Below are 11,285 nucleotides of genomic sequence, written 5' to 3'. Positions count from 1 at the left end.
TCGCACAAACTGATTGTTTCGTGTCTTAGGACATTAATGTGCTGTCACGAGCCGCAGGGTTTAATTTGGATTTGTCTATGGAAGTTTTTTCGACTCTTATTGTCACAATCACTGCTATTATTTGACTGACAGACGGCAGCGGTTGCAGTTAAAAACCATAATTTGCGTTCGACTGAAGAAAAAAGTCATCTACATCTTGGATGCCCTGGGGGTAAGCAGATAAACATCAAATTTTCATTTTTGGGTGAACTATCCCTTTAAACGTTAATTATTAATTATTAAACGTTAATTTCTACATATTTTAGGTTCATTTTAAGCATGCAATACAGTAATTTTTAAACAATAGTTTGTTAAAACTAAATAAGTTTAAATAAAATTAAATAAGTTAAATAAAACTACCCAGCACACTGGGCAAACATTTAACCAAACCGCTGGGTTATTTGTCCATTTTCAACCCAACTTGGGTTGTTTTTAACCCAGTGTATATGATTGAGGTGTTGTGTTTCTAGGTGCAGATTTTATTTTATTTACAATATTTTATTGTTCCCCTACTGTTTGTTTATCCATTGGACTAGATAAGCAGTTAATCTGGTATAGCTGACATGCAAGTCAGCTATATTGTTGCTAAAACAATACAAATGTGTACAATATGTGCAGTTTAGACTGATATTAATCACTTATAATTATAGGAACTGCCAAAAGCTGATTGAAGATTGTGATCAATTTCAAATGAATGGTCATAGCAGCTCGATACACACATTTATATATTCACACACAGTGTTATTCCTCATCAAACACAGCTGTCCTCGTGACTCAAACAGTGCAGCAGAAACACCATCCAATCTATTGACGCATTTGCGTGAAATGTACAGAAATCACGGCTTCATGCGAGCCGACGCTCGCTCGCGCGCGCGCGCGTCACGTCACTCTCCGCACAATATGGCAAAATTGCATAACAAACGCACGCGTGCGCTCGTGAACGACACGATTCCCCGCGCGTGTCGTGTAATTACACTATTGCGCGTGTACAGTCAAAAACATCGCACAGACGCACGCGACGAGAACGCGCCGATGAAAGACAGTAAATGGACGCGTTTGTTCAGATGTGATGTCATTGGCGTCAATGGCGCGCGCGAACGCGTCCAGCCGCGTGAAGTACCGCAATGAGTGAGGAGAGGATGCACACACACACACAATCACACACACAAACACCGCACGGACACACACTCATCTCATCTCTATCGCTCGCGAACGCACGCGAATCCTCGCGCAGAGGCTCGCTTCATATGTGGCTGGAGATGATCGAGCAGTACCGTGTCTCTGGAGGATGCTGTTGTCAAGTGACGGGTGGGATCCGATGTTGTGCTCTCGGTTCCGCGGTGAACGCGTCTCTCTGCTCGATCACCGCGCGCGCGCCTGCTGTCCTCTGGGCTCGGTGTGTGTTTCAGTCCGGTCCGGGTCGAGCTCCATCGGCTGGATTGCGTGATCACGGATTCGGGTCCATTAGTCGAGCGGAAGGAGCTGTTTCTCCTCTACGGTGCTGAAGTGACGTCACGGAGCGCGATGACGCCCGCTAGGGGGCGCGCGCGCGCGTTACCGTGAGAGCGAGCATGACGTCAAAGCCACAAGCGGTGAATGTGTGTGGATTCGGCCTGACCTTACGATCAATGGATGTTTGACAGCGTTTAAAGGAAAACCAACGCGATAAATGTGATTCACTGACGGCTTTACTGCTCGAGCTGTCAGAGATTTCAGATAATAACAATAGCCTGCGTTTCCTTTAGTGTCCTTGTGCTTCATGTCCAGTGCTATATTAACTCTGTTATTAAATAATGTGTTTTTCTAGTAAAATAAATGCATTTATAATGATGATGATGATGAAAAGTAAAGGATTTAAGCTCACTGACCTGTATTTACTAAGACATTATTAAGGAAACATGGTCACACTTTAGTTTAGAGTCCAATTCTCACGATTAACTACAACTTCAGCCTCAATAAACTCCTAATTACTGCTTATTAATAGTTATAAGGTAGTCAAGTTTAGGTATTGGAAAGGATTATGGGATGTAGAATATGATCATTTCAGAATAAGGCATTAATATGTGCTTAATAAGTACTAATAAACCGCCAATATTATATTATAGTAATATACACTAGTTAATAATGAGATTTGGACCCTAAAATTACATCTTGACAACTAGAGTAAAGTTCTAAAACAAAATGGCTTTATCTTCATTCATTTTCATGTATTTGTACACAAATTAAGAATTTAAATGACAGTAATCAATTGTTGGCCAGTGTGATGGTTTGCAAAATGAGAAAAACACATATATTCTGGTTCAGAACAAATTTTCTGTTGCTAAATTCATATTTAGGACCGTTTTAAATCCCATTTGCGACTCTTTGTGAATTAATGATTAAAAAAAGGTCATCCTATAAAACAAAGGTCTGAAAATCAGAGTTGGGCCTGTTGAGCCACAGAAACGGCGGACTCTCTCTGTTCATGTCCAGTAAAGGACATGATCTGTGTGAATCTCGATAAAGCATCATTAGCAGGTAATTCACACACACAGACTCGTCAGGATTAATCACAGCACATATAATCATGCAGAAGATCTCATATGAGCTTCTTCTATGTGAATATATGTACCAAACACATGCAGCGAAGTTTAACTGAGAGAGACGACAAATCATGTCATTCATTTCTCCTCACTGGGATGTTTCGAGAGCAGTTTGTCAGAGTTCACCACTGCACAGCAGAACTAATTTATGATCCAGCACATCACGTTGCATTGTGGGATACAGCATTTCATAAAGCGTGGTCTGTTGTACGCTGCACATTTTTGAAAGTGATTGATTTAATATGGAGCTGTTACTACAGTAAAACAGTGACGTTTACTAATGCTGATGCTGATGTTTGAAGAGTGTGTGTTGTATGTGTCAGTGCGGTTTATAATGTCGAGGATGTCTAACCTTCAGCGGACCAAAACACACCCAACGCTCTCTGAACACCCCAGAACCACCAGGGTTATCACTATATAAGATAAACATGAGGTCATTTACCACAATGTGAGTAATTCTTTATAACATGCAGATATATGTGTGGTGTCTACTGAACATTTGTGGAGTCATGTGGAAATATTTTAATAATGATTAATATTTATAATATTTATTCTGTACAGTTATTGTTTCAAAGTCATCATGCAGTGCGGCAGATAATAACATTTCTGGAACAGGAAAAAAGTGCCAAGAACGAAGAGAATATGCAAGTTTGTAACATTTTGTTTTTTTAGAAATGCCCATGATGACATGTGACTTCCGGTTTGTGTTGGTACACATCAATAATCAAAACGTTCTTATGCGTGGTTTAATTTATACGAGCCATAAACTTTCCTGTTCAGTATTACAAGTTGTTGTGTGACCATTAGTCTAAAATTAGCTCATTTATAAAATAATGGATGGATGTTCACTCTAAAATGGTTGGGTTGTTTCAACCCAGATTTGGGTCAAAATGGACAAATTGGGTTAAAAATTGAATTAATTAACTGAAAGGGTTTTTTTTAATCATGCTGTACTTTCGTTAGTAATTCAAGCATTAGAAAGCCAATTCGACTGTGTTATAGTTTTTCTGACAGCTAGATGGCGCCAGAGCATGACAATTAAAAAGCCATTTATTTAGCTGTCAGTGGTTGATTTTTGGCTTTTAATTTTACTTATTTGTTCTTACTGCCAATTTAACATGTTTTAACGGTTTTCTCTTTACATATTTATATACATTTTTGATAACTTGCAGTTTGTTTCCTTGATGTTTTAATTCCATTAGCTACAGAAAACTGGCAGTGCATATTGAAAACCATTGCAATTATTATGTTTCTGGATGTTTCTGGAAATGTTGGGGTTTTTAAGAATGCACTGACTGAATGCACCCTTTTTCTTAGGGCCCCCAGAAGTGTAGGATCGGCACTGGACCTTAGACTTGAGAGAAGAAACAACTTCAGCTGCTGGAGATGAGTAGCTATTGATGAAGATGGGCTCTGAGATGAAGGAGGAAGACACTCAGGAAGTTCTTGGTTCAAAGTTCTCTCCAGAAACCGCTGAGAAGTTGCTGCAGATGATGGACTGGGTGCACAGAACTGGAAAGACAGACATAATCGTTCAGTTCAGCATGTGTTACTTTCATGATATCACTCCTGAGGAAGAGCATCTCTGTTTAAAGAAGGCTTGTCACCAGACGAAAGATTGGCCTCTGGTTAGGAAAATAAACACAGGGAGGCTCAAATCTTTTTTTTTTCTCAAGAAACACAGTCTTGTGATGCTTACTCAAAGTTTTAGAAATCTCAATGGGGTTTTTCTGCATTTCTCTGTCATGATCCACTCAGCAGGGGTCGCTATTTTCCTAAACAAATTGAAAGGAGATATTGTGGAAACGTTACATTTATTCTTGGGATGGTTGTAATCATTTTAAACATAAACAGTACAAAATTTATTTGCAATGTTTACAGACATAATAACAACTCTTTAAGAAAGTCTCACACTATTAGACCTAAAAAGTAAATACGCAGATGCTTATTTATCATTCAGAGGAGACTTTAATGAAGCCCACAATGATGGACAGACTCCCTCCATAAATAAGTCTTTGAGCTGCTGTGTGAGGATTGGTGTTTTTACATCCACACAACAGGAATATACTCGGACTAATAAAGCTCTCACTTGTGAATCACGAATAAACGTTTGGCTCTTCTCTGCTAATGCAGTTCAGTTTGTCTCAGATACTTCGACTGGTTATATATTCATTCTCAGTCTCTTTAACTGGAAACACAGACAGCTGTAAAACAATTCATGGTTATTGGAGATTTAACAATAAGCTACTTTCTGATGTATGATTTGAAATTAATTTTAGCAATGTGTCGAGGTAAAGTGGATAAATCCAAAATATGCCCAGATATTCTCAATGACCTCGTCTGTCCAAACAAACTCTTAATGCAGACGAGGATGTGAATTTATCTAATCTGAGAAACAAAACTGATGATCTTTATTTAGATTTAGCTGAAGGAGTCTGTGAGATCTAGGGTTAAATGTTTAGAAATGGGAGAGAAAAACACCAACTGTTTCTTTGCTTTGGAAAAGAGAAATATAAAAATGAACTCTTTATCCACATTAAAAACTGACAAAAAACCCTCTCAGATCAATAAATGTGTATATTCTTTTTATAATAAAGTATATAGTTTAAATTATAATGTAATTTATGCTAGATCATTTATAGAAAAATCAAACCTTACACTGCAGTGATCTGAAGTTTGTGAAACGGTCCCTCTTTAGCCGAACTTACTATGGCAATGCAATCTATGGATAAATCACCAGGTTCAGACGGCCAACTATTGAGGTTTATACATACTTTTGTGAAATTATCAAGACAGCACTGCTTAGAATGAACAACAAATGCATTATTAATGAAGAATTATGTACCATTAGCCTGATACCAAAACCAGGAGGAGATCCTCTCTCCCTTGACTTACCTGGAGGCCGATCACATTACTAAATATAGATTACAACATTCTGTCATTAGTTTTCTTTCACAAAAAGATTAAAAACTGGTTTATCTGAAATAATTAATGAACTGGTTTTATGGCTAAACGACATATAATATCAGTTCAGTTCAACTTTATTGTTCATTCTGTTTGTCACAGAGCGGAAATTTGTCTTTGACACCGGTGACATAAAAACATCCACATTAATGCTTTAAAAACACATCACACATTAATAACACAAACATACACTATAACAAAATTATACAATGATACACTATCCCTATCATTACACATTTCAATTCCACACACAAAAAACAACCCATTCATTAAAAACACTATGATGCCAGCCATTCTCTCGCATTACTTTAGAAAATAGTGCGATTTCAGATAATCACTGCCATAAAAACAGTATTTAAACCAGTTGATCACAGAAGAGGTGTAAAGCTCTTAAAGTCAGTGTGTGTGAACTGCATTTATTTAAGGATAAACTAAATTAGCATCACGTCACTGACACATGCATGTTCTTTGTGTAGTTTTGTGCAACAACTTTCACAATATCTCAGAAACCACAAAATCTTTCTCTGTATAGAAACTATTTTTGCATTTAAAAAAATCAATAATACACTACTTGTACCATCTAGTAGCCTAACTTTAAGTCGATGTCAGGATTTATGTTCAAATAAACAATATCAGCAACAGTTAATATAAAGACAATTTCTGTTATTGTAGTATATGTGTGTGCATAATATAGGCCACTGAAGTAATTACATGTGTTTATTGGTGCGATTACAGCAAAGTCACACTAGAGGGCAGTGTTTCAATGTTACAGAGTTTATTATGTGCTGCATTAAAAGATGACTAAATCATTTTGTTTTTATGGGGAACCTGTGTTTATATAATAAGATAACAGTGCGTATCTTGGTTTAAATAAGCCTGAAATATACTTCGGTTGTGTTGATTATTTTGCATTAATAGATTTGTCCACAAGGTGGCGACTCTGGCCCGAGCCGTTATTGCTTTCACAGTCAAAAGAAACGGAGGAGACAGAAGGACAAGAACAACAGAAACTGACGAACTACTGCTGTAAATCTGCTGTGTTAAAACTGTAAGTACATTCACTGTATTATTTATCAGGTATAATATAAATCTTAAATGTTCAGTGTAAAATCCATTATGTCTATGGAATGTCCTCATAAAACATGGAAACCCAACATTGTGTGTGTGTGTGTGTGTATGTGTGTGTGTGTGTGTGTGTGTGACATCTCTCAAAAGAGATTTGCAATTTGTGAACAGAGAAGGAAGGAGTACAAGGGAAAACAGTGAAACAGTCAATAACTGTATAACATCAGATTGATCAGAGATACATCAGAAGAAGAGAGACAGATGACATCAAATACAGCATTTTACATTACAGTTTGTATGTCATGTGACACTGTAAACAGATTCCCCGCCAGCCCGAGGAACTGTCTAACCTCCTTTTTGGTCTTGGGGCGCGGACAGGTCGCAATCGCTGCTGTCTTATCAGTTTGGGGACGCACCTGTCCATGCCCCAAGTGGAAGCCCAGATACCTTACTTCCACGCGCCCAATCACACACTTCTTCGGGTTGGCCATGAGCCCGGCTCCTCTCAGCGATCTCAGGACGGCCCTCAAATGCTGCATATGCCGCTGCCAGTCATTACTGAAGATAATAATATCGTCCAGATAGGCAGCAGCATATGCACCATGGGGCCGCAAAATTTTATCCATGAGACGCTGAAAGGTAGCCGGTGCCCCGAACAGCCCGAACGGAAGTGTAATCGGCGTCGTGAAAGCTGTCTTTTCTTTGGATAATGGCGACAAGGGGATCTGCCAATATCCCTTCGTTAAGTCCAGTGTCGAATAAAATCGAGCCGTACCGAGCCGGTCAAGCAATTCGTCCACCCGCGGCATTGGATATGCGTCGAATTTCGACACTGCATTCACCTTGCGATAATCCATACAGAACCGAACTGAGCCGTCCGTTTTGGGAACCAAAACTATCGGGCTCGCCCAGTTACTGCTGGATTCCTCTATTACTCCCATTTCAAGCATTGCCCCTAATTCTGCCTGAACTACCTTTTTCTTGTGTTCAGGCAACCTATACAGCTGGCTGCGAATCACCACTCCCGGCTCTGTCTCGATGTGGTGCTGAATGAGGTCTGTACGGCCCGGTAGGGGAGAAAACACTACAGCAAACTCTGCTTGTAACTTAGTCAAATCAGTGAGCTGGGAGGGTGAGAGGTGATCTCCCCCTGGGGCCAGAGCGAGGGATTGTTTTTTGACATTCGCCTCTGGCCCGAGATCATCCTCTCCGCTAATCACCGTCGCCAGCATTACTGATTCTGCCTCATTCCATTTTTTAAGGAGATTGAGGTGATAAATTTGACGTGGTCCTCTCCTATCCGATCGTATTACCTCATAATCGAGATCACCAACTTGCCGTGTGACCTCAAACGGTCCTTGCCACTTTGCAAGTAATTTTGAGCTTGAAGTAGGGAGCAATACAAGCACTTTATCTCCTGGTGAAAATTTGCGCAGATTAGTTCCCCTGTCATACAACCGGCTCTGTCTGTCCTGGGCTTGCAACAAATTCTCCATAGATAGCCGCCCCAAAGTGTGGAGTTTTTTTCTCAAGTCCAGCACATACTGAATTTAATTTTTAGTTTGAGACGGTCCGTCCTCCCAAGACTCTCTTAGGACATCCAGCACCCCGCGGGGGTGGCGTCCAAAGAGAAGCTCGAAGGGGGAAAACCCCGTGGAGGCTTGCACAGCGAACAACAGGGGTTCCAACCATTTATCCCAATTTTTCTTCTTCGTCTTCCTGAACGAATTTACGAATCATGGATTTAAGCATGCGATTAAAACGTTCGACCAGCCCGTCCGTTTGTGGGTGAAAGACGCTTGTCCGAACCAATTTAATGCTCAACAATTCGTAAAGTTCGCGTAACGTACGTGACATAAACGCCGTGCCCTGATCAGTGAGGATTTCTTTCGGAATCCCCACTCGGGAGATTAAACTGAACAGTGCGTCCGCAACACTCTTAGCGGAAATGTTGCGGAGAGCCACTGCTTCCGGATATCGCGTTGCATAATCCACAATGACTAATGCAAAGCGATGCCCTCTCGCTGATCGCTCTAATGGCCCGATGAGGTCCATACCAATTCGTTCGAAGGGGACCTGCATTAATGGGAGGGGGCGCAAAGGCGCTTTTGGAGTGGCCGGTGGATTTACCAACTGACATTCACGACAAGACACGCACCACCTGCGCATGTTCTCATGAATGCCCGGCCAGAAGAATCGGGTCATGAGGTGATTTAGTGTTGCTGTTTGTCCTAAGTGTCCAGCCATTGGATTAGAATGAGCCGCATGAAAAAGCATTTCCCTGCGGCTCTTTGGTACTAATAACTGGGTTGTATTCTCCTTTGACTGAGTGTCTTGGGTCACTCGATACAACCTATCTTTTATAATTGCAAAATATGGATAAGTCAATGGTCGTCCGGACTGGAGAGGCTGACCGTCGATCGTGCTGACCTTTTCAAAAGCATGTTTTAGCGTCTCGTCGTGAGACTGCTCCAGGGGAAAGTCATTGCAGTCCGAGAGAATCAGTCTGAGGTGGTGAAGCTCATATGGGAGATTTGTGGCCAAACGGAAGTGAATCTGTTTGTTTTCTTGGACTGCATACCATGGTACAGACATGGCCGAGGCTACGTCTGTATGCATTTCCCCCAGTTGTTCTGCTCCCGGGAGTTCTGTAGAAAATATGCCGGGAAGGGATAAGTCTACTGCTAGTAGCACCATACTGGCCGAGCCGGATATGGTTTTCGGACCTGATAGCTCTTCTCGATGGCTCATCTTGGAGGATTCCAATCAGGAGGGACCTCCTGTCTCAGGCAGGGGGCATGATTCATCATCCCCATCCAGAAATGTGGAACCTGTGGGTTTGGCCTCTGAGGGGGCTGAAGTCATAGAGTCTAGTCTCTCAACTGAGGTTGTAGAGACCATTCTTCACTCCAGAGCTCCTTCCACAAGGAAACTATATGCCCTAAAGTGGAAACACTTCACTTCTTGGTGTCATGAACGACAGTTAGATCCAGTCTACTGCCCGATAGGTTCAGTATCAAAGTTTTTACAGAGTCGTTTTTCATCTGGGTTAACCCCATCTACTTGTCTGGCTATCACCAGACCAAGCTCAATTTAAAATTGAACATTGGTCTGGGGAGTCTGCTATGTAGTTTCTACAGCACAAGAGGCTTGATCAACGAGCATTACTCACGCAATTGGATAGTCCTTCAACCAATCAGATCAACGACCCGGGTGACGTACTTTGCAGAGCGATGCGAAAACTCCAGACAGGTTTAGTTTGTATTGGTTTGTAGCATTGATCAGCGGTTTGCAGAAGCAGCAATGGCATTGAGCGATTTTTGCAGGTTGTGCAAAAAAAAACATGCATGCACTCGAGCGATTTGTTTGCTAAAGAAGTCATTCAGCATCGTTGAGAGGTTAAAAGGAATTGGATTGACGGTCGTGCTTGCCGTCGCTTCTCTATCGTCATCGTGTTATACCCGCCAATAGCGAGCAAGGTGGACAAGCCAGTCTGTGACTGGTTCGCGCAAAAGTGTAACAGAAGCAGCAGAAATTAATGTACGGGTTTCCAGACTGAGTTGCCGGGTGAAATCAAATCACCGGCAGATCAGGCTGGGTTTACCCAGTCTACCCATCTACACTAAATGTGTATGTCTCTTCTATTTCTGCCTACCATGCCCCTGTGGATGGTACTACTGTGGGGAAAAACCCATTGTTAACTCGTTTCCTTCATGGCACCCAGAGGCTGAGGCCTGCTGCACACACTAGGGTCCCTGTTTGGGATTTGGCTATTGTTTTAGAATGATTATCTACAGCTTCATTTGAGCCACTTGAAACAGTCTCAGATAAGTTTCTGACACTAAAGACTGTCTTCCTTCTTGCCATTTTGTCCCTAAAGGGAGTAGGAGACCTTCAGGCCTTTTCTGTATCCCCTAGGTGTCTTGAATTTAACTGGTATAATTATATAACAGTTTATACTGTAAAGCTTTGACACAATCTGTATTGTAAAAAGCGCTATATAAATAAAGGTGACTTGAATTTGCACCTGGGATGGTCAAAGCATTCATTTACCCTAAGCCTGTGTATATTCCTAAGGTTCTGACCAATGTTCCTCGGCCTATAGTGCTGCAGGCCTTCTGTCCTCCTCCATTTTTAACCCCAGACCAGGAGAAGTTGAATCTTTTGTGTCCAGTGTGAGCATTGGACACATACGTCCACAGAGCTGCCCTGTGGAAGAAAGCAGATCAACCTTTTGTGTGTTTTGGACCACATAACAAGGGTCGCCCTGCATCCAAGCATACGGTAAACAAGTGGATAGTCAACGCTATTTCATTTGCCTACGAGGTCTCTGGTCAGCAGTGTCCTTTAGCTGTCAGAGCTCATTCAACCAGGAGTATGGCGGCCTCCAAGGCCTTAATTTTGGGGGGTTCCCTCAAAGAATTCTGCGATGCGGCCGGTTGGTCCTCGCCTCTCACTTTCATAAGGTACTATGACCTTGACCTGGATGCGGCTCCAGGGTCAGCAGTTTTATTATCTTAGAGTGCCACAGTTTCACACAGACAGGTATTTTGGGATTACGGCATTTTGGTATATCTTTCCCAAAGCGATCGTACCGGACGCAGTGCGAGTTCCCTCGAAAGGGAATGTCTCAGG

This window comes from Chanodichthys erythropterus, chromosome 14, assembly GCF_024489055.1.
Source record: "Chanodichthys erythropterus isolate Z2021 chromosome 14, ASM2448905v1, whole genome shotgun sequence".
Taxonomy (NCBI): domain Eukaryota; kingdom Metazoa; phylum Chordata; class Actinopteri; order Cypriniformes; family Xenocyprididae; genus Chanodichthys; species Chanodichthys erythropterus.
This window is presented reverse-complemented; position numbering follows the sequence as displayed.